This window comes from Micromys minutus (genome assembly GCF_963924665.1).
Source record: "Micromys minutus genome assembly, chromosome: X".
In the NCBI taxonomy this organism is placed as follows: Eukaryota; Metazoa; Chordata; class Mammalia; order Rodentia; family Muridae; genus Micromys; species Micromys minutus.
In genome coordinates, this window is record NC_137970.1 from 123,788,885 (window position 1) to 123,812,173 (window position 23,289).

Here is a 23,289-nt window from a genome sequence, read left to right on the forward strand (position 1 = left end):
ACCAGGCAGAATGTAATTAACACCATTCCCCAGAACTTCTAGAAATAATTGATTATGCTAAACACAGCATATATACATGATAGCAATGATGAAAATTTGATTCTCAAAGATGGTGGTTTATATTAGTATTTCCTTTTTTTCTCAGCAGAAGGAGATGCCCTAACTTTCTGAAATCATTCACATAGTTTTAAAATTTTCCACTGGAATGTCCGAAAGCATATATTTTGATCTTTTAACCAAATTTGCACCTCCCCCACTTTCTCCAAGGATTTACTAGTTGGAAGGGAATGATGCCGTTTTCTCTTTTATGCATCATCAATCCATCCTCCTTGATTAGAGTCTTCATTACACAAGAACGCAAACGCCTGCCTGTAAGGCATTTCAACTCACTCACCTGAGTTCTGACCAATCTGTTCCAATTCTAAAGATTCATTAAACAGCTAAGTTAAAAAAATAGTAACATGTGGGCTGCATGATGACACAAGTGATCAATTGCCTTTAAGTCATAGGGCTATGGTTGAAAACTGTCTGTCACCTAATGCATGGCTCACAGGACTTGGCATGGAATCTGAGCCAGATAACCCATAATTTAAAATATAAGAGGGAAAATAAAACCAAACAAATGAGAACTCTCCAAGTACATTTCCTAAAAATTTTCTCATGTTTCTGAAACATTTCTTAGCCTAAAAACTAGTAGAGCATGACCTATCCAAAAACCAAATAGCCATTTAAGATCACTCTTCAAGAGATAGTCAGGGTTTACCTCTGGTCTACACTGCAGATAACTCACAAGAAATTCAAACAGCAGACATACTTACCACACCCCAGTGTGGTATACCCAAAGCTGCAGACCATCTCCTTCTTCTAAATCCTTTCTGTCTATGAACAGAACATTTGTAGGTAGCCATTGATACAGTGGGAAATAAAGGGTGACCTCAGGATGTGCCTGGAGTTCTGATACCTAGGCTTTGCTGGCCACAGCAGCTGAGTTCCTGTTTCAGGAGTGCTCACTAGTCTGATTGGTAGGAATTAAGAGTCACAGCACTCAAAGCTGCATCTCTTTCCTCCCATCCACCTTGTCTAAACCATTATTGCTCACTGTTCTATGGCACACCTGGGAGACAGAAGTTGTTACAAGCTGGCTCTGAAGAAGACAACAAAACTCTTATATCTTAAGTCATTTTTAGGGGATTTTAGTGTATAAAGGGATCCTGTGGAGAGTTTAATGACACAGGAATGCAGAGATATTTCTTCAAGTATGTCTTTTTCCCTTTGCCTTCGAGGGAGCCTCACAATAAGATTTGTCTGCCCATATGTAGTTAACCAAGTTTCTGAAGGGTATCCCTTCAGTGAGAAAGATTAAAAGGTGGTAGAAACCAAAGGGATGGAGAATAGAGAACTATTGCAAATAAACTTCTGTTACAGCAAATGCTCTCTGAAGCGAGAGCCTGTTTATTCCTGGACTCTGCAAACTCTTTCTATCGCAGCTGTATCACCACAGGATGTGATCTTTCTGCTATTTGGAAGATTTTTCAGCCATAGGTATTTTTGTTCCTTCACTTTCTAAGCTAACATTTTATCAAACTACTGGTGTCTAATTACAGTTCAGAGTACTCTTGGGACTGCATAGCCCAAGAGAGAATGTTGTGCTTACTCATGCCATGGTTGTTGGAGGTGATCTTTTGTTCTAAGATGATACTTGCACCCCTCCAATGAAGGGGCATGGCTGGCAGACATAAGTCAAGCAGAGGCAAGAGGGAACTGAGCACTCACTCACTGAGTATAAACAACGGGCTTGGCACATGGTTAGGAAGTGACTCTTTATAGTGTTTACTTTTCTTATAGTTAAAACAGAATTCCTTAACTAACAACTTAAAGGAGGAAAGTTTTATTTTGGCTCATGGTTTCAGAGCTATTGCAGTGCAGTGTGGTAGAAAAGACAAGGTAGGAAGAGCATCTCTGTCTAGTCCAGAGGCTGCACCTGTTCAGGTGATGTAGTCTAGGGGGAAACAAAGCCCTGCCATAGTGACCTATTTTCAACAACCAATCCCCATCTCATAAACATTCCCCAACCTCCCATTTAGTATCACAAACTGAAGATTGTTAAACTCATAACTCTGGGGTGATGTCAAATTCCAACCATGAGAATTGTCCTCCACTATTCCTTTGGCACTATTGGCCCTTGTAAAGGTAGAAAGGGAAGTTAATTTGTTATCAGGCAATATGACCTCTGTATATTAGTAGAAACTGTGATGTATGAATAGTTGACTTACTAGAAATTGTTGGAAGAGCAAAGATTATCTGGAAGATATATGTGAAATGAGTAAAATAATATATTTTCATTAAAATTTCCATGGCTAAGAAATACCTTGCTTTTTTCATTGCTCTCCCCACAAAGTGATGCTTTAAAGAAACAATCTCTGTCAAGGTTTTATTGTAGAAGCCCCAAGAGAGCACTGTTAATATGTTCCTTGTTATATATGAGGTATAACTGGCTGGGTCTTACTCCTTTCTGAGTCCCATGCCATCTCTTTGGAAGGGAATCATCCGTAGAATGTAGATTCAACGTGTGCTCACTAGTCTCCAGTACAGACATTAGCCAGCAGGAGACGCTGTGGGGAGAGGAGGATGTTTCTCCTAGGTGTGGCAAAACTGCTCTTGGCTGTCAAGGTAGCTAGCTATTTAAGGACTGAGACTCAGCAGAGTAGTTGGGACTGACACTCTACCTGGGAGTTGAATTGCTTTAGTTCAGTGACATTGACGGTGCCATCTAATGTCTCTAGGAAACATAAAGAAACTGCAAACTTAGAATAGTTTCTTCATCACAGGATGTGGTGAGGGTTGCCTGGCTGTATGTGTCTCACTTAGTATTTGACTCGAGTAGCATTTAGGGAAATCTGGCTGCTACTGACGTTGGTCTCCTTTCTTTCTCCTTTCATTCTTCCTTATTTTTCCTTTCTCCTTTTTCTCTTTATTCGGGTAACACTTGAACTCCTGAGTCTCCCAGACTCCTGCTTTGAACTCCCATTCTGTGTTGCCTTGAGCAGATTTCCTCTCTAAAAATTCATGTGTAAAAAGGGAAGCGAATAGGCTTCCTTTGAATGCTTCCTCACAAGCCTCATTTCCTATCATTTGTATAGTTCTTTTATTTCTAGTTCATATCACAATCGATTGTAATTCCATCTGCTTTACAGGCTATGTTCTGAGCTCCCTGCAGCTAGGACTACTTGTTTATGTTTGGATCTGGAGTACCTCTTATGGTGTCTGGCCTAGAATTTACATTTAATAAGTCCTTGTTGAAATGTTAGTACTATGCTGTAATTATTTTTCTAGGTCTGTCTTCCTCATTAAGCTGCAAGCTTCTGGAGGGCAGATATTTTCTTTATCTCAGTATCTGCCACACATAGCAGGGTTTTGGCTTGCAGAAGAGACTCGGGGAACTTAGATGAATAGCTGATAGAGTAGTAGAATGAAGGAAGAAATGAATGAGGAAATGGTGGGGAATGATTGAGGAAGTTTCTTTTTGCTTTTTTATAGCATTCTACAATATTTTATTAATTCTTTGAAATTGTAATGCCCACCTTACTTCCTTACCTACCCACCTGTCTGTCTGTCTATCTATCTGTCTATCTATCTATCTATCTATCTATCTATCTATCTATCTATCTATCTATCATCTATCTATCTATCTATCTATCTTTTTTCTACTGTCACATATTACACCCTGACTACTGCATTTTCCTTTCCTTTACCCATAGTCACCCCCACCTCTCCTCTCTCTCAGATCTACCCCCACTCTGACACCCCCACCAGGAAAGAGCAGTCCTCCTAAGGACATCAACCAAACATGGAATAACAAGCTACAATAAGATCAGGCACATACCATCACATTAAGGTTGGACAAGTCAACCCAGTAGTAGGAAAAGGGTGCCACAAATAGGCAAGAGTCAGAGACAGCCCTGTCTCCCACTGTTAACATTCCCACAAGAACACCAAGCTACTTGGCCATAACATATAGGCAGAGGTGTAGGAATGCATGGGTAGGGACTGGTCCATTGGCTGAGGCCTTTCCCTTTTCAACTCTGTTCTGGGATGTTACATGGCCATGACTGCCAACATTTCTGTGCTATCCTTCCCTTCTTTAGCCTTCTTGAAACCAAACTATTTCAGTATTTCAGATTTCCTCGTGCTTTTGTGACTTATTCCTTTCCTTGTACTTCTTTTTTGCATGTCTACTCTTTTATCCTCCACACTTTCTCACTCTTCCATCGAAGCAGCCTATTGCCTGGACCTACAATTCAGTTCTACCTTCTACTTTCCTAGTGAAAAATCTGAATCAAGAGTTCTCTCTGTAGAGGCAGCTGCATAAATGACTCCCAAATCTCTATCTAGCTCTAGCATTTCATCTGATCTTTAAGTCTGAAACTCCAGCCTTTAGCTGTGCATTTTAACCTGAACTTCATATCTAAAAATTCTCATCTTTTTTGATCCCAAATGACTTTTTCATATTTTATGTTTTCATTAATAGCAATGTCTTCCTTTTTAAAGATTTTTCTGACACAGCAATTGTACCTATTGTGTTTTAAGACAAGGCCTGGTGAATCTTCCACTGGCCTCAAGGTTTCTATAGCTAAGAATGAACTGGAGCTTTTGATCTTCTTGTCTGTACCTCCCGAGTGCTAGGATTACAGGTATGTACTACCATGCCTGGTCTATGACTTACTGAGGATGAACACTGGGCCTTTGCACATGCTAAGTAAGTATTCTACCATCTGATCTCCACCACTAGCCTCTATTTCTAGGCCTGCTTTTTTTTTTCTTTTCTTTTTTGTAAAGTATATAATAGAGTTTATTCAGGTCATGGGGGAGTTAAAAGGGTAGTAGAGGCAGAGAGAGAGAGAGAGAGAGAGAGAGAGAGAGAGAGAGAGAGAGAGAGAGAGAGAGAGAGAGAGAGGAGTAGAGGCCAGCCATGAGCACATGGAGAGAGAAGGGGAAAGGAAAGGGGAGAGGAGGGGTAAGGGTGCAAGACCAAGAACAAGAGAGAGCATGAGCTCTCTAGGCCTGTTTGGCTTGCTCCCCAAATTTAATAATGTTCAGCAGTGGGACTTAGGAAGGTGATTGGATCATAAGGGCTCTTATAGTATCAACAACGGATTCAAGATTTGATGGAATTCCTGAGTGGTGGGGAAACTTCAAGAGATTGGGCTCACCTAGTGTGAGTCACTGGGGATGCTCCCTTGAATAGCATATCTTACTCCTGGACCATTCCACATGCTCTTTTTTTTTCTTCTGGACATCTTGAGAGTAGCTTTGCCTCTCCCTGCCCTCCTGTCACGACATTCTGCCTCAGTAAATACCTGCAATGATGGATGAAGCCAAGTGACCAAGCCTTTAAAGCTCTTCAACTATAATCCAAAATAAATTTTTTGTGTTTTAAGTTGAGTTTGGTGGAGGTACATTTGTCAGCAAATAGTTATAACTATTACCAAATATCACAAAATAAATAATTTATTCATATTATTTAATATTCAACACATATTCACATTTTCTAATTTTCTTTATGATGCTTATTTTTGTTGGCTTACTTGAAATAAGACCCAAACGTATATCTGGTTTTATCTTGTGACTCAACTGCTTTTGAATTGTCAGAAAAATCATTTTGTCCCAAGGAATGTTTCATCTCAGTTTACCTGATGGTTTCCTTGTTGAGTTTTTTTCTCTATCCCTTCTATTTCTAGTAATCTTTTTGTCTATATGTATAGTCTTTTATTAAATGGTTTGAGTTAAATTTGTGGTGAGTAGGTGAAAATCTTGCCAATGTCACTTTGTAAGTCAACTCTGCTTGCCTCTTGTTTAGTGATCCTAGGATTGCTCAGTGGGCTCAAATGCTGTCATCTGAAGTGTCCCATTATAGAGGCCGTTTTGCCCCTTTACCTAATGCTTTTAGCGGTCATTGTGATTACAGCTTAAGGCCATTATTTCAACAAGGGTTACAAAAAGCACTTTTTTCTAATTCTGATATTTCTCTTACATGTATTAGTTCATTTTTTTCTGTACAAAACAACTTTATTCACCAACCATTTAGTTACATTGACTGAGACTGTAAACCAAATGGCAGGATAATTATTTGATACCTTACCTTTAAAATTACCAATTTTCAGAATGAGTTGGTAGCCTAGCAACATTCACTAATGGCCAACCAAGCCATCCAAGTATTGCTATGAACTCATGGGTTTTTATATATTTTATGTGTTTTGATCCACTGTAGCTGCTACCCTTTTTTTTTTTTTTTTGTAAAATTTATCATTATAGGCTAGTGGGAAACAGCCCCCATGAATTCTTCCTACCTTTTGTCTTGAAAAATTTCTTCACCACTGAGCCATCTCTCCAGCCCTTCTTGAAAGCTTTCTTGACTTGTGGTTTGACAACTGTTCTCTAAAGAGCTTGATTTCTCCTTGATTAGAATGATAATACTCCAGGGCTGGGTTGCCTTGTTGAAACTAGTTATCATGTCTTTTCTTTATAGGGAGTGACTTAGAAAAAATTGTTTTCCAAAAGAGAAAACAGTAATTTTATCCTGATATTTTAAAGTCAAATGTAAGTGCATATGTGGTTATTATTTATTATCACAAAGCACAAACCTGGATATTTATCTGTAGAGAATGACTTATCAGTAGAGTAGGATGAGCCTAAAGTTCCCAAATCTTAGGAGAACTCTGCTTTTTTCACCTTTATCATGTGAAACAAACTGAGATGGTGGTACTGTTGGTGAATTTAGGGAATCATGCAAACCTCTTGTCTTGGCCAGCATCATTGGGTATAGTGACTGCCCCATCATACAATACAGAACAATGAATGTTACACTATGCCCTCTGTGTTTCTGTTGCTTGCTTTTATCAACCTTGGTTTCTTAAACTTTCTTCTGAGGGTACATGCAATACTTCTGTGGTTTATTTATTTATGATTTTTACCCTCTTTTAGAATATGTTTATTAAATATTTGAGAATTTCTTAAAATGTATTTAGATCATATTCACTACCCATTTAGTCCTATAACTTCTCCTAAATAAACCTTATATCCCTACCCCCACAACTTCATATCTCCCACTTTTGTTACCCAATTATTCTAACTTATGTTGACCATATACCCTTGGGATAGGGACATTCATTGGGAAGTGGTCAATGCAGCAGAAAGTATACCATTGAGGAAAACCAACTTTCCCTCCTCCATGACTACTCATTATAAGGTGGGGACTTCTGAGCTCTTCCCTCTCCATGCTAGGATGTTGCCTGGTTTGATAGAGTGCAGGCATCCACAGCTGCTGTGAATATATGAATGCAGCTCTATGCTCCTGTTGGGAAGACACAGTTTCCCTCTAGTCTTCCCTGACTACTGGAGGTTATATATAGTCTTTCTGCCCCATCTTCTGAGAGGGTCCCTGAGCCCAGGCAGAAAATCCCCTTTACTTCTAAGCTTACACATTTAAAAAATGTAAAATAAATTGGAATTTTATCTCAAATAAGTAGCTATTGCCAGATAGATTGATGAAACATAATTGCTCTTTTTTTAAATTTCTGTTTTATTCTATTTTTATTTTTTATTAATCATTACATTTGTTTGCATCTCTTTTTTATTATTTGTATTAGATATTCTCTGTATTTACAGTTCAAATGTTATTTCCTTCCCCCCATTTCCCCTCCCTCTCCAACCACCCTTGCTTTCATAAAGAGGCTCCCTCTCCCAACCACCCACTTCTACCTCAGCGCCTTGGCATTCCCCCACACTGGGAAAATGAGCCTTCACTGGAACAAAGGCCTCTCCTCCCATTGATGTCAGACAATGCCATCCTCTGCTACATATGCACCTGGAGACATGGGTCTCTCCATGTGTGCTCATTAGTTGGTATTTTACTCCCTGGCAACTCTGGGGGTGGGGTTGGTTGGTTGATATTGTTGTTCTTCCCATGAAGTTTCAAACTCTTTCAGCTCCTTCAGTCTTTTCTCTAGCTCTTCCATTGGGGTCCCCATGCTCAGTCTGATGGTTAGCTGCAAGCATCCTCCTCTTTATCTGTATGACTCTGGGAGAGCCTCAGAAGAGGCATCCATATCAGACTCCTGCCAGTAGGCACTTCTTAACATCAGCAATAGTGACTGGGTTTGGGGGCTGCATATGGGATGGATCCCCAGGTGTGGCAGTCTCTGGATAATCTTTCCTGCTCCTCTTTTTGTCCCTGTGTTTTTTTCCTGTGTTTTGTTCTCTCTTCTAAGAAGGACTTAAGCATCCACACTTTGGTCTTTGTTCTTTTTGAGCTTCATAAGGTCTGTGAATTATTTCTTGGGTATACGGAGCTTTTGGGCTAATGTCCACTTATCAGTGAGTGCATATCATCTGTATTCATTTGTGACTGGGTTATCACGTTGGAAAGTGCTTTGACTGTATCTACCAAAACTAAATGAATATCTTACCTGTGACCCAGAAATTCTAGTGAGTATGGCCAGCCTAAGACATACACAGTAGTTCCTTTAGAACATAAATTAATGCTGCTTAGATTGTGAAAATAATTCAGATGTCTATCAACAGCGAATAGATTGTAGTGTATTTATACTATTGAGTACTACTCTACAGTAATGAAAATGGGCAAACTATAGCTAACTCATACTCATGAACATAGACTGACTGATAGAGCCCCACATTCACAGCCTCTCTATTACCTTGTCTAGACCTAATGCAGGAATAACCCATTACATCATTTCACGAACTGTGCTCTCTTTGTGCTCTCTTCTATCCTTTAGTCTCTAGTTTGGCTCCCGTCTTTATTTTTCTCTCCTTTATATGGTAAATGTATGTATTGGAACTTATGTAACTCTCATATGCATAAGGCATTGCTTTACTGTGCACCCATAATATAAAATTTAAGAAGTGGAAATTTAGTCTACATGTTTTTATGTTCATTATGAATTATATAGATATGACTTTAAAAGATGAAAAGTTCAACCACATATAAAATGAGATATACATATGTAATGAGCCCCATTGCATCCCTCAGTCTCAACAATACGCACACACAGCCACTGCTGTTTCATCGATACTTACATCTGTTCTTTTCCTTTATGTTATATGAACCAAATTGCAGATGTCACATTTCATCTGTAAATCATTTAGTATGTATTTCTTTTTTTCCTTACAACTTATTTTTTTAAAAAAGAGAGATACATGTACAATTTTTTTACAGCATTTTGGCATAAAACTATATGAATATATTTTTGTCAGTACTTGATTTTTTTAAAGGTTTGTTAGTATGCATTAAAATCTTACTAGTTACACTGAGCATGAAGTACATGTAAAACAAAATGTAACATGGAAATAGTCAAAGTTTTCTTGGTGTGTAAAGATTAAACATAATTATTTTTAAATACCAAAAATTGCCACAAGGCTATCTTCCTAGCTCTTGAGTTATTAGTGATTTAAGGTCCAGGTGTACCCCACTCTGAGTGGGTGCTATACACTTGTTGTTGTTAGTTACTTTTTTCATTAATTTATATATTCATTTTACATCCTGATCCCAGCCTTTCTCACCTCCTCCCAGTCCTCTCTTCACTAGCCCCTCCCCCACCTCTGCAGCCCCTTCTTCTCTGACAGGGAGGCCCCTCTGGGTACACCCTGGCACATCATGTCACAGCAGGACTAAGTGCATTCTCTCCTACTGAGGCCAGATGTGGCAGGCAGCTCAGTTAGGGGAAAGGGATTCCCAGACAGACAACAGACTTAGGGTCAGCTCCTGGTCCAGTTGTTGGAGGACCCGCATGAAGACAAAGCTGCACATCTGCTACACGTGTGGGTGGTGGGCTAAGTCTAGCCCATACTTGCTCTCTGGTTGGCAGTTCAGTCTCTGGAAGTTAGTATGTATTTCTAAGGTATTAAGGCTCTTAAAAATAAATTCAGTGTTCATTATTCTCTAAAAAATGAATAAAGCTTCACTAAAATCTACACATATGAAGAGATATTTTTAAATTTCCAATCATTTTAACAATTGAAATGATTGAGTTTTTGAGTAAAATATTTTTAATACATGTGTTTCTCCGTTTGTTTTTTCTTGCAATGTTTTTTTCTTTAAAAACAGGTTGCATGTCTTGAAGCATTTCCTGCAGCCTGGGTTGTGCTTTGTTAAGTTTAGTGTGAGACACAGTATTCAGAGCTACTTTAAAATTAGTAGTTGATTTTAAAAGTTGAATCAGTCACCTTATAAAACTTATTTATTTGTTTACATTGTGTTTGGTTTTTGATGACACAGCCTCATGTATAGTTTGGTGCTCTCAAGAAAAACTATTTGGATAGCTCTGATTTTGTAAAATTTTAACAATTTTAACAAAGACTCACTCATTCAGAGTCTTTACAAAATGATGTTCTTATTTTATTTTCCTTTCCTTCTTTGCTAGTTGTACTATTTCTATATTCTTTCTACTGTGTTAAACTGATGGACATTTTGTCTATGGAGGTGATGTAAATGCCAAGTTAAAAATTATAATATATTTCCCTAGCATCTCCTAGTGTAGTCAATCAGTGATTTAAATGTTTAATGGTGTACTCGTGGATTTAAGTAATTTGATGTTCTAATCCCCTTACTTTCTTCATATTGAGGCTATCATTGGACCCTCTTTGGAAACCAGAAGCCTGTTTAATATAAGCTTCTGAGTCCTTTTCACATAAACTTGGTAGTCTTTGAAAGCTTCCTTGCTAGGCATGATAAGATATTCCAGGATCATCATGTGAATTTCCTGCTCCAGATCTGAAGAAGCATATTTTTAGATACCAATATGGTACAGAGAAAAGAGCACAGACTTTTGATTCAGAGAGACTGAACTGTGGCCTTGCCTTATGCTGCGTGCATGGCTATGAGCAAGTTAACTAATACATACCTACTTCAAGTCTCCTGATTTTGAAAATGAAGCAATGAAATGTAACTCTAATGATTCTTAGGAAATGGATATATATTCTTGCCCCATTGATATAGAATGCAGCATGGAGCATTAGTAGGTACTCAGAAATTCAAGTACTGTCTCCAGTTCTTGTTCTTACTGTAGTAGCAACATTTCAGCTATAATCTTTCATAAGCCACTGTGTTTATAGCATAGAATGTTCTCTAGTGTGTGTTATAAACATTCAGTTCATACTTTTAAATAGACTGTAAGACTACACATGATCAAATATATGATTCCAATATCTGTCTCAATGTAGTTGATTACTAGAGATATATTCTCTTTTATTTTCAAAGTAAAATAAATTTATAAGTTTTTCAATTTGTAATATTTAAAGTTATTCTGAGAATAAAAAGTAATGCTTTCTAATAATCAAATGGGCATAATAATTAGAGGGAGTAGACATCTTTATCAAACAAAAACTGATGATGTAGTTACATACAAACTCACAGCAGCTGGGACCACATATACAAGATCTGAACAAGATCAAGCCAGCCAAAACCCTAGCAATTGATAGCTGTTGGAGTGGAAGAGTCAATTTTCTTCAATGATGTGGTCCCCAAGAGACTACCTGTGCTCCAACTAGAAGTTGACTTAGTGGGTTCAAAAAGAACACATGAAATTGGGAAGAAAAAGAATTGATTTAGGAGATAAGAGAGGAGTTGGAGGAGATGGATATGGTCAACAAACATTGTATGCGTGTATACACATTAAATGAAAAACCCCAGCAAGAAACAGACTCCTTACACTTTCTTTTCCCTTCTCTATTGTATTCAATAGGGGTAAAAAGAGAAGTGTGAACAATTCATAAGGATAGTCGGAGGTAGTAAGTCACTTTACAAATCACTTGTATCATTTCAAAAGACATTATTTTATACAAGTGCAGCAAACTTCCTCCTTAAGTAAGCTACATTTATACCACTGTTAAGTTGCACTTTCACTTCACTAGGTTGCAACAACTAGGGAGAATAATAAATCCAGAACATGCTGAAAAATCTCAACAACCAACTAAATGCTTACTGGGAATGTTTTGCACTGAAACCAAGTTGTTTACTTAACCTAGGGTCAGAATTAAGAAGCAGCCAGGGAGTGTGCGGGACATCTGGCTAAGATTCTGAATGGTTGTGCTGGTGACCAGCCCAGATCGAATTTAAGATGGATGATGTTGAAAAGGGCAGGAAGAGTTTTGTTCAGAAGTGTGCCCAGTTCCACACTGTGGAAAAGGGAGGCAAGCATTAGACTGGACCAAATCTCCACGGTCTGTTTGGGCGGAAGACAGGTCAGGCTGTTGGATTCTCTTACACAGATGCCAACAAGAACAAAGGCATCACCTGGGGAGAGGATACCCTGACGAAGTATTTGGAGAATCCCTAAAAGTACATCCCTGGGACAAAAATGTTCTTCGCTGGAATTAAGAAGGGAGAAAGGGCAGACCTAATAGCTTATCTTAAGAAGGTACTAATGAGTAATTCCACTGTCTTATTTATAACAAAACAAATGTCTCACGGCTTTTAATGTGTACCATAATTGAATTCATACACCATATTCAGATCATGAATGGTTAACAATGTTTTTGTTGGACAGTCCTGATTTAAGTAAAACTGACTTGTGGTAATGTGGGAAAAATAGGACCAGCCAGGAAGACTCAGTGTTCTATCCCCAGTAGTCAGGGGGAGAATCAGGATGATATTTTCTAGATTTGCCTGCAAATTTCATAAAGTTACTGTTTTTAGTAGCTGAGCGGTATTCCATTGTATAAATGAACATTATTTTTTCTGTAACAACAGAAATGGAAAAAAAATTAAAAATAATCAGATCTTACTACAAAAGCCTATACTCAACAAAACTGGAAAATATGAATGAAATGGACAATTTTCTAGACATACATCAGGTACCAAAGTTAAATCAGGATCAGATAAATCATCTAAACTGTCCCATAACCCCAAAAGAAATAGAAGCAGTCATCAAAAATCTCCTAACCCAAAAAAGCCCAGGACCAGACAGGTTTAATGCAGAACTCTATCAGACTTTTATAGAAGACCTAATACCAATACTCTCCAAACTATTTCACAAAATAAAAACAGAGAAAACACTACCAAATTCCTCATATGAAGCCAAAACTATGCTTATACCTAAACCATACAAAGACCCAACAAAGAAAAAAACTTCAGACCAATTTTCTTTATGAATATTGATGCAAAAATACTCAGCAAAATTTTCGAAAACCAAATCCAAGAATAAAACATCATGATCAAGTAGACTTCATCCCAGTGATGCAGGAATGGTTGAATATACAGAAATCCACCAAGGTAATCCACCACATAAACAAAATCAAAGGGATAAAACACATAATCATCTCATTAGATGCTAAGAAAGCATATGACAATATTCAACACCCCTTCATGTTAAAAGTTTTGGAAATATCAGAAATTCAAGGCCCATACTTAAACATAGTAAAGCAATATACAGCAAACCAATAGCCAACATCAAACTTAATGGTGAGAAACTTGAAGCAATCCCACTAAAATCAGGGACTATTATAGGACTCTCCCCCTATCTATTCAATATAGTACTGGAAGTCCTGGCCAGAACAATTAGACAGAAAAAGGAAGTCAAAGGGATACAAATCAGAAAGGAAGAGTTCAAAATATCACTATTTGTAGATGATATGATAGTATGCTTAAGGGCCCCCCAAAATTCCACCAGATAATTCCTACAGCTAATAAACAGCTTCAGCAAAGTGGCTGGATATAAAATTAACTGAAACAAATTAGTAGCCTTCTTCTACTGAAAGGATAAACAGGTTGAGAAAGAAATTAGGAGATCAACACCCTTCACAATAGTTAGAAAGAATATAAAATACCTTGGTGTGACCCTCACCAAGCAAAGAATCTGTATGACCAGAACTTCAAGTCTCTGAAGAAAGAAATCAAAGATCTCAGAAGATGGAAAGATTTCCCATGCTCATGGATTGGCGGGATTAATATAGTAAAAATGGCCATCTTGCCAAATGCAATCTCCAGATTCAATGTAATCCCCATCAAAATTCCAACTAAATTCTTCATAGAGTTAGAAAGAGATATTTGCAAATTCATTTCAAAGAACAAAACACCCAGGATAGCGAAAACTATTCTCAACAATAAAGGAATTTCTGGGTGAATGACTATCCCTGACCTCAAGTTGTATTACAGAACAGTAGTCATAAAAACTGTATGGTATTGGTACAGAGACAGGCAGGTAGACCAATGGAATAAAACTGATGACCCACAAATGGACCCACACACCTATAGTCACTTGATCTTTGACAAAGGTGTTCAAACCACCCAGTGGGAAAAAAGGCAGCATTTTCAACAAATAGTACTGGTCCAACTGGAAGTCAGCATGTATAAGAATGCAAATTGATCCATTCTTACCACCTTGTACAAAGCTCAAGTCCAAGTGAATCAAGGACCTCCACATAAAACCAGATACCCTCAAACTAATAGAAGAGAAAGTGGAGAAGAGCCTTAAACATATTGGCACTGGGGTAAATTTCCTGAACAGAACACCAATGGTTTACGCTCTAAGATCAAGAATTGACAAATGGAACCTCATAAAATTGCAAAGTTTTTGTAAGGCAAAGGACACTCTCATTAGGGCAAAATGGCAACCCACAGATTGGGAAAAGTTATTTGCCAATACTACATCTGATAGAGGACTAATATCCAATATATACAAAGAACTCAAGAAGTTAGACTCTAGAGAATCAAATAATCCTATTAAACTGAAGGACAGAGCTAAACAAAGAATTCTCAACTGAGGAATACAGAATGTTTGAGAAGCACTGTAAAAAATTCAACATCCATAGCCATCAGGGAAATGCAAATAAAAACAACCCTGAGATTCCACCTCACACCAGTCAGAATGGCTAAGATCCAAAACTCAGATGACAGCAGAAGCTGGTGAGGATGCAGAGAAAGAGGAACACTTCTCCACTGTTGGTAGGGTTGCAAACTGGTACAACCACTCTGGAAATCAGTCTGGCGATACCTCAGAAAATTGGACATAGTACTACCTGAAGACCCAGTTATTCCACTCCTGGGCATATACCCCAAAGATGCTCCAACATATAATGACACATGCACCACAATGCTCATAGCAGCCCTATTTATAAAAGTCAGAGTTGGAAAGAACCCCAAAATATTGGCTTTCAACAGGTGGAGGATGCTTGAAAGCCCCCAGTAGTCCTGCTTGTTGAGCTGTTTGTCTTTCAGTGGTGTTGAAGCACCTGTCTGGAGTTACTAGAAACCTGTGTTACATTTCCTAAGAGCCAAACTCTCACTCTCAGGTTGTTCCTTTTGGGGGCTGTTTGTCCAGGGTACTTTTTTGTACCCGTGATGGATTCTAAACAAACACAGGTTTATACTATGTCCAGAAGCAAGATATATCTATGTATGTGGCATTGGGGCAGCTAATTAGGAATAGAGTTTCAGGACTGCTTGGCTTCCATCATTGAGATCCTGTTTCAAAAATAATGTCAAATAAAAATAAATTTTTTAAAAATTATTCATGGTCTAGCCAGTGATGTTAATGGATTTTTCCTGAGAACTCTGGAGTTCTTGATTATGTAGCTTTGTGTCCTTTCTGACTCTCATCCCACATTCATGTTATGTCCTCTGGCCGTCTTCTGGAAAAGCTGGATGCTGAAACAAGGGTACTGTATACTTGGGGCTGCTGCCTAAATTCTAGACAGTCTATATCCAGTTTGCATGTTGCTCTGACCAACTGAACTTTAAGAGAATGCGTGATGGAGCAAATACATCTGAATACAAGGCTATGGTTAAACAGGAAAGAAAGGAAAGCTTGAATATAAGATGTTTAATCTGAGAAGCAACAAGCTAATCAGAGTCATGGAGACTTTAGCTGACAGCCAAGTAACAGGAGCAGAAATTATTTAAGCAGGTGCTCAGTATATTTAGTATGTTTCTTGCTTGCTTTACTCTGTGCTTAAGTTTTACAGATAAGGAAGAGTATAAAAGGACGATACTGATAAGGTTTTACTTCACTGCAAAAATTTATTTTCACACAGGGCACCCTTAAAAGAGGTAATAAGAATTATTAAATGGATTTTTAAAAGAAGGATGGTATCTGGCCAAGAAACGTTTTCTTTGGAAATATTAATTCTTCTCCTACTTTCCAGCTGCTCCCTCATGCCTGCTTTCTGAGGATACAAAACAGGCTTGTAATGAATCAGGCACTCTTACCAGAATTATTCTTTTCAGTCCTTCATTATTTTCTAACCACTTTAGATCGCAATACTTTATTGCTCCATGTGTACGTGTGTATACATTTTGGCATAAAGACCAATTGTTTCTAAATTACGTTTAATTTACTGCCTTAGAAAACTGAAAGCTCAATCGTTTTCATAGTTTCTGCAGACCCCTCCCCCACATCAGACATACAAAGTGAAGTATCGAAGGATGCCTGCTCATCTATTCACTGGCCTGTTGCCTTTGATGTTCTTTATACTACGTGATTGTCAGTTGAGCCCACCTAGGACAAAGAACAGAATCTTTATTGCTCTTCTTCATTTTCACAGATCTCACAATCAGAATATCCTTTCTACCACTATTGCCCAGCTGAAGACACAATTTAAATTTCTGCTCCTACTTTTACTATATGAAATATATCTTAGATGTTAAGCTTGAGCTAACTAATGTAGGAGAAATTAGCAAACTATGATTTCTTAGAATGATATTTTTTTTCTTTTTTCCTATTTATTTATTCATTCACTTTACATCTCGATTGCTGCCCTTTTCCTGGTCTCACCTCACAAGTTCCTCCCCCATCTCCCATTCCTCCTCCCCTTCTCCTCAGAGAGGGTGGGGCCCCGTGGTTATCCCTCCCCCTATCATGGCACATCAAGTCTCTGCAGAGCTACACACTCTCTCTCCCACTGAGGTCAGACAAGACAGCCCAGTTAGGGGAACAGAATCCACAGGCAGGCAACAGCTTTAGAGACATCCCACACTCCAGTCGTTGGGAAACCCACAGGAAGACAAATCTGCACATTTGCTACATATGTGTAAGGGGCGGGCCTAGGTCTAGTTCATGTATGTATATGTTCTTTTATAGGTGGCTCAATTGTATTGAAGTTTTTATTCACTGTGTAAAGACTCTCTCCTTATTAACCCTGATTTCTGAACCGGCAGAGATCTGATTACAGGCCTCACTTTGGAATTGTTAAGCCTCACCTGTCTCAGTGTTTTGCAAACACTCTCACCTTCTGATTCGTTTATCTAAAAGCTGATGGCAAAGGTAAGAAGTAGAAGGCAGGACTTCTGGGAGGAGATAGGAACTCTGGGAAGAAGGCAGACACGAGAGATGTCACCAGCCAGACACAGGAAGAAGCAGCTTGGAATTGAGAAGTGACAAGTCACAGGCAGAACATAGAATGGAATAAATAGGTTAATAAGTTACAAGGTACTTGAGAACAAGCCTAGATATAAGTATAGGCATTCATTAAAAACATAAGTCTCCATGTCATTATTTGGAAACTGGTGGTCCCCAAAAGTCCTTTAACAATGATTCATAGATAAATTTAACCTCCAGGCTCCTTTATAATGAGTTAATGGCATATAGTGATACCCATTTTTATGTTATAGCAGCATAGGTAAGTAGTAGTCACAATGACAGAAATATTGACTATCTGGTTCTATATATATATTTGCCATCCTATGATTCTAACCTTTAGTCTAACAAAATATGTTATGATGCATGTGATAGTTTGAATATGCTTAGCCCAGGGAGTAACACTATTAGGAGGTGTGGCCTTGTTGGAGTATGTATGGCTTTGTTGGATGAAGTGTGTCATTGTGGTTGTGGGCTTTAAATACCCTCATCCTAGCTTCCTGAAAGCCAATCTTCTCCCCTTTGCCTGTTAGCTTAAGTGTATTAGAAGCCCAAAGTGACCAAGGGGAAGTCTGGGCTTCCAGTTCAATGGAATACTTGTTGTGACTCCATGTAGGAGGAGCATTCTCCCCTCTGAAATCAAAACTTCTAGGCTAGCAGAAACTAGGGTTGTGGGGTCAGGAAGCATAAAGGTTCCTAGTGGGTCACTAGGAGTGATAGTGAGTGGAACTATTCCCTTTTCACCTCTTGATTCCTGGACCTGTGTGGATCCTGGTCATGGAAGAAACTGTACCATACATTAGATGCTGATTCAAAGCTTATAATTTCTTCTGAAGATCCCTGCCCCTTCATGCTGTTGCTACCTAATTGGTGCTGTAACTCATTCAAAAGCCATTCCATCTTTCTGTCAAACCAGCTGCTTCAAGATACTGGAGAATATGGGAAGACCAATGGATTCTATGTTTGTGAGCCCACTGTTGTACTTCTCTGACTATGAAATGAGTCCCTTGGTGAGAAGCAACACTGTGTGGGATACCAGGACAATGGATAAGGCATTCTGTAAGTCCATAGATGGTGGTTTTGGCAGAAGCATTATGTTCAGGAAAGGCAAATCCATAACCAGAATAAGTATCTACTCCAGTAAGAACAAAATGTTGTCCTTTCCACGGATGAAGTGGTCCAATGTAGTCAACCTGCCACCAGGTTTCTGGCTGGTCACCCCAAGGAATGGTGCCATATCTGAGGCTCAGTGTTGGTCTCTGCTATTGGCAGATCTGACATTCAGCAGCAGCTGTAGCGAGGCCAGCCTTGGTAAGTGGAAGTCCATGTTGAGTCCAATCACCTTGAACACTTTTGAAAATCTTTATGTCAAGATTGAGATCAGATCCAGCCTCAAGATCTGGATCACAGGTATGCCCTCTATTTCTAGATTGTAGTTCATTCCAGATACAGTCAAGTTGAAAACCAGGAATAGCTAGGATCCATGGATCCAGGAATCAAGGGATAGAAAAGTATGATGGTTTGTATATGCTTGGCCCAGTGAGTGGCACTGTTTGGAGGTATGGCCTTGTTGGAGTAGGTGTGTCACTGTGGGTATGGGCTTTAATACCCTAATCCTAGCTGCCTGGAAGCCAGCATTCTGCTGGCAGCCTGCAGATGAGGATGTAGAACTCTCAGCTCCTGTACCATGCCTTCCTGGATGCTGCCCTGTTTCTACAGTGATGTTAATGGACTGAACCTCTGAATCTCGAAGCCAGCCCCAATTAAATGTTATCCTTATAAGAGTTGCCTTGGTGGTGGTGTCTGTTCACAGCATTAAAACACTAACTAAGACAAAAAGGGAGTAGTTCTATGTACTATCTCTCTTAGTGACCCACTAGGAAAGATTTTGCTTCCTGTGCCCACTCCTATCACTACCTCTGTCTCAATTAGGGTTTTACTACTGTGAACAAATACCATGGCCAAGGAAACACTTATAAAGAAAACATTTAATTGGAGCTGGCTTCACATTCAGAGGTTCAGTCCATTATCATCAAATTAGGAACATGGCAGTGTCCAGGCAGGAATAATGTAAAGAGCTGAAAGTTCTACATCTGGTTTTGAAGGCAAAAAGGAAAAGACTGACTTCCAGGGATCTAGGGTGAAGGTCTTAAAGCCCACACCTACAGTGACATACTTCTTCCAACAAGGACATACCTGCTCCAACAAGGCCAATCTCCTAATAGTGCCACTCCCTGTCCCAAGAATATTCAAACCATCACAATGCACAAGTGTATATCCATAATAATAACTACGAATGCTCTAACATTTAAAATATTTTAATTTTGAAATAATTTTATATTTACAAAGAAGTTCTAAAATTACTATAGATAAGTAATATGCATTCCTCAAACATATATAATTATACAATGGTTTTTGACTTAGGCTTTCTTTTTTTATAATAATATTATTGTTATTAATAAAATTATTTTTACTTTATTTCATTAATTTTTTGCCTAATGTATATCTGTTGGATTCCCTGAAATTAGAGTTATAGACAGTTGTAAGTTGCCATGTGAGTGCTGGGACTTGAACTCAGGTCTTCTAGAAGAACAGCCAATACTCTTAACCACTAAGACACCTCTCCAGTCCCTCTTGGGCTTTCTTAGTGCAACACTAAAATGCCATCACCAAAAAAGCAAAATGGGGAGGGAATGCTTAATTTCACCTATGACTCTCAGGTTACACTCCATCATTGATGGAAGTCAGGGCAGGAACTTAAGGCAGCAAATTGGAGGCAGGAATTAATTCAGAAGTCATGGAGGAGTGTTGCTTTCTGTCTTGTTCCTCATGGCTTTTTCTGTCTGTTTTCTTACAACATTGAGGACCACTAACCAAGAGGTGACACCATCCCTAGTGATCTGGACACTCTTCTATCAACAGTTAATCAGGAATGACATACAGACTTGCATAAAGACTAATTTTATAGAGTAATTTACTCGATTATGATTTCCTCTCATCAGATGTGTGTAGCTTTGTGTCACTTTAACAAAACCCTTCCAGTACACTTCTCAAAAAATACATTAACCTCAGCACAATATAACAAAGTATAGAATTTATATGAAATTTTTACTAATCTTTTTTTTCCACTCCTATATCAATCCTGGGTCCTCCATTACATTTGATCATTGTGTTTTCTTAATCTCCTCAACCTATAGCACTTTATGATACAAGTATCAAAACCTGTTATTTGTAGAGTACCTCAATTTTGTTTTCCACAATTATTTTTCATGATTACATTGAAGCTATGTAATAATGGTGGGCCTACTCAGTCCAACATATAGAGATACAGGACATCCCTATTATTGGGGGTATTAAACTTGTTACCTGAATAATGTGGTTTCTGTCAGGATTCCTCAGCATAAATTATACTTTTCTCTGCTCAGACCTGATATGACTGTTTTGGGAAAAATACTTTGAGAGGATTTAGCATCTTCCTCTGTTTAAACTATATTGCATCCATTGACAGATTGCTCCTGCCATGCATGCCACTATGGCACTGTAACCATGGTTTCCTAGTTCTTCCCTTTTTTCTACGTCCATTAATTAGAATGTTTATATATAAAAGACTGTATTAGTTATCTTTCTCTGTGAGAAAATACCTGGCAGGACAATTTAATGGGATAGAATAAGGATTTATTTGGTCTCGTGGTCTGAGAGGACATAGTCCATCACAGAGAGGGTGGAGGAAAGATAATAAAGTTGTTAAGTTGACTCATCCAATAGAAATTACTTTAAATGGACTACAGAGAGAGCATCTGAAGAAAAGGATATCTCAATATGTGATCTGTAGGAGAAGATTACATTTTCTAACATCTACATACCTGGAGCATTGGAAGTGCCTGTCCTGACTGCAGCAATGGTGATCAAAAGAGATACTGTCATGGGGTATGGAGGAAGAATGTGGCTGAGGCTTACAAAGGGAAGCAGGGGCAGCAGAGGGTCAGGGGAGAAGGGGAAGGAGCATCAACTAAAGTATACTGTGTCTGAAAAGAGTTGATATATAATACCCTATATGTGTCTTAAAACAAAACACTCATGTCCCTCCCTTTGACTACCAGGGTAGAAAACTAATGACCTCAAGAAGTTGGAAGTATTCCAGTAGTTCATGCTGTGTGTGGGGGGGGGCTGAATCCTTGGTACAGACAGAAGGGAAACTTGTCTCCCAGGAAGAGATTAGACCAGATCTAACAACTTGTCAAGCCACCTTGTAGGACAAACTGAAGCCAAGCAATGAAGGCTCAGTGAAGGGTAAGGCCACATCTTGGCCAGAAGGGTTTAGTTACACATACCTCTTGCCTTCTATTTAAATCTCAACTTCCTGTTAGAGATGGACTTAGGGGTAGAGGTCAGTGGACCCACTTGTTCTGCTTTACAGTGGGGCCCGATATAATAAATGTCCTTTCTCTGTCCTTCACTGTCAGTTGTCACTTTAATTGGCCTGTTCAGGATGAGTGGCTGATCCTAACTTTTAGGGCTGCCAGAACCTACCTAAACTTTTACCATAGCACCTCGATTATAGGAGGAGGAGCAAGAAAAAGATTTGGAAATTAAGGCTACATTTTAAAAAAATGTGACAACTAAACGTTGTCAGAACTAAGAATCCCCAAAACCCCAACAAAACAATTGTTGGAAGCTGGATCATAACACATTGTAATTAAATTGATTTAAAAAATTTGATAAAGGCAAGTAATGATAGCAACAAAAGGGAAAGCAATGTATTTTAGAACCGTGAACAAAAAGTGACTCAGATTTCTTGCCAGAAATCACGAAAGCGGGAAGACAATAGATTGCCATCTTAAATGCACTGAGTGGAAAAGATGATAGTCATCCTAGAAGACAAAAGCCAATGAAAATATTTCTCCAAAGTGAAAGTTAAATAAAGACTTAAGGACATAAAAATGTGCCAAATGTTTGGGTAGATGTGTAATATATAAAGATAATTAAATTGTTATCGTAGTCTACTTAGATGAAAATTATTGATTTAAATGAGTAACCATATATTATAGTATAATGTGCCATACATGTTAAGTATGTAGAAATAAAATGCATGACAACTGTAGTGCAAAAGCAAAGAGATATAATATTGCTTGAAGGCACATTGTGCTGAGTTAACGGCTCTAGTGTAAAGAGTAGAAGAAATAATACAAATGAATCAGAGCTAGCTAGCTGATAAAGCACCCAGTGAAGAGGATGAAGAATCCGGAAAGTAATTAACAAGAAAGAAAGAACAGGAGAAAACATGAGATAAGACCAGATGGGACAAATAGAAATTGGGTCGGAAGGTTGTAGATTTACATTTAAAAAAAAATCAATAATGTAATTAAACGTAAAAATCTGAACACTGCCGCTAAAAGACTGCCAGTTTGGATAAAATGCAAGACTAAAAACATTTTAGTTGTAAATATGCATACAACTTAAAAGGCAAAACAAAAAGGTAGGAAAAGATAAAGCAAGCGCATGCTAATGAAAAGAAAGTTAAAATGGCTTACATTAGGCAAGGCAGACTCCAGTGCAGAGTATATAACCAGAGATAAAGGGGAATTATTTATAATCATAAACAGGTCAATTCATCAAAACGTTTTTGTACTTAATAGCAAGCTTTAAAACATGTGAAGCAAAAGCTGATGGAACTCGAAGAGGAATAATCAAACCCACAATTATAGGTGCTATTCTAGCACCTGTTTGTAACTCACCACTAGAGAAATAGGGAGCAGATCAGCAAAACTATAGACTTGAAATTCATAATAAACCAAATTGATCTCATTGACTTTCATATGGCACTCTACCCACACATGAACATAATACACATCATTATCAGGGAACGTTCACTACAAAATATTCTATTCTGTGTTTTAAAAAATGCTTCTATACACTTACTAGA

At 38.3% G+C, this 23,289-nt stretch overlaps 1 pseudogene across 1 annotated transcript; it reads left to right on the plus strand.

Annotated features, from left to right (window-relative positions):
• The first annotated feature begins 12,131 nt into the window (after positions 1 to 12,131).
• Positions 12,132 to 12,491, plus strand: LOC308415260 (cytochrome c-like; annotated as a pseudogene). Its single transcript has one exon. The product of its transcript is annotated as a cytochrome c-like (transcript).
• The last annotated feature ends 10,798 nt before the right edge of the window (positions 12,492 to 23,289 follow it).